Here is a 1,997-nt window from a genome sequence, read left to right as displayed (position 1 = left end):
ATCACCCATGAAAGAAATGACTGATAAGCTGAACTTCATTAAAATTGAAAGCTTTTGCTCTGTGAAAAACAGTATCAAAAAATGAGAAGTCAAGCCACAGAGGGGGAGAAATAATTTGTAAAAGACACATGTGATAAAGAACTATTATCCAAAATATACAAAGAACTCTTAAAAACCAACAATATGAGAACAGAGTTTTAAAATATAGGCTAAATATCAATAATTATATCAGCAAAGAAGATGTAAGCACATGAAAAGATGCTCCACATTATGTATCAGGGAAATGCAAATTAAAACAACAATAAGAAAATACTGCATACCTATTAGAATCGTCTAAGTACAGAAGACTCGGAATGCCAAATCTGGTGATGAAGAAAAGCAACAGAAACTCCCGTAATTCACTGCTGGGAATGCAAAATGGCATAGCTACTTGGGAAAACAGTTTGGTGGTTTCTTGAAAAATTAAACAGACTTGTCAAAGAATTGAGCATTCATGCTTCTTGATATGTACCCAAAGGAAGTGAAAATGTATGTCCATACAAAAAGCTACACATGGATGTTATAGCAGCTTTATTCATAATTGTTCAAACTTGGAAGCATCCAGTATGTCCTTCAATGGTTAGATGAATAAGTAAATTGTAGTATAACCAGACAATGGAATATTATTTAGCACAAACAAGAAATGAGCTATCAACTCATGGAAAGACATGGAGGGGCTTTATGTATATTACTAAATGAAAGAGTTCAATCTGAAAACCCCATATATAGTATGCTTCTGACTATAAGACATTTTGAAAAAGACAAAACTCTGAATATGATTAAATAATCTATGATTGCCAGAGTTGGAAACAGGAGGAATGATTAGGCAGAACACAGAGAACATTTAGGTCAGTGAAAATACTCTGTTTGGTGTTATAATAATAGGTATATGTCCTACTATATTTACCTAAGCCTGTAGAATGTACAACACCAACCTTGAACTCTAATGTTCTTAGGGTGATTATGATGTGTCAATGTAGTTTTATCCTTGTTATAAAAAAATCAACATTCTTGTGAGTAATGTTGATGATGGGAAGGCTATGCATGTGTGGAGGTAGAAGGTATTGGGAAATTTCTGTACCTTCCTTGTAATTTTGTTGTAAACTTGAAGTTCTCTAAAAAAAAAAAAATCTTAAAAAATGGATCAGAATCTGAAAATAAGAATTGATCAGAGTTCATTATAATTGTAAAATATAAGTCAGCTTGTAAACTTTAATCTTATGTAGAATAGCATTAATTATATAAAACAAAATGGAGATTGATATTATTAGAAACCAAAAAAGTAAATTATTTAAGTATTAATACATAAAGAAAAGGCACAAGACAATAAGAAAACATATGTCAGTAAGCAATATAAAGAAGATTTGAATAAAAAAATATGCAAACTAGTTCATGGGTTACACATTTTTTCATTGTAAAGTTTTTGATTACCCACCCTCCCAGTAACAGAAAAATACATTCAATTATGTATTTTTAACAACTCTACACACTTATATTTTTTAAAAAGTAGAAGTCCATTACAAATTAATTTCTTTTTTTTTTTTTAAGATTTTATTTATTTGACAGAGAACACAAGTAGACAGAGAGGCAGGCAGAGAGAGAGAGAGGAGGAAGCAGGCTCCCTGCCAAGTAGAGAGCCCAATGTGGGGCTCAATCCCAGAGTCCTGGGATCACGACCTGAGCCAAAGGCAGAGGCCTTAACCCACTGAGCCACCCAGGTGCCCCACAAATTAATTTCTTAAGAGCAAAGAAGTATGTATAAAATCAAGTTTTTATTTTAATTCCAGTATAGTTAACATACAGTGTTATATTAGTTTCAGGTGTACAACATAATGACTCAATATTCGACTCAGTATTCCCATACAATGTCCAGTGCTCATCAACCAAATGCCCTCCTTAATACCCATCACTTATTTCATGCATCCTTCGCCCACCTCCCCTTTGGTAACCACCAGTTT

Source organism: Lontra canadensis, unplaced genomic scaffold (assembly GCF_010015895.1).
Source record: "Lontra canadensis isolate GAN:19392208 unplaced genomic scaffold, GSC_riverotter_1.0 scaffold22, whole genome shotgun sequence".
In the NCBI taxonomy this organism is placed as follows: Eukaryota; Metazoa; Chordata; class Mammalia; order Carnivora; family Mustelidae; genus Lontra; species Lontra canadensis.
Note: the sequence above shows the minus strand (reverse complement) of the source record.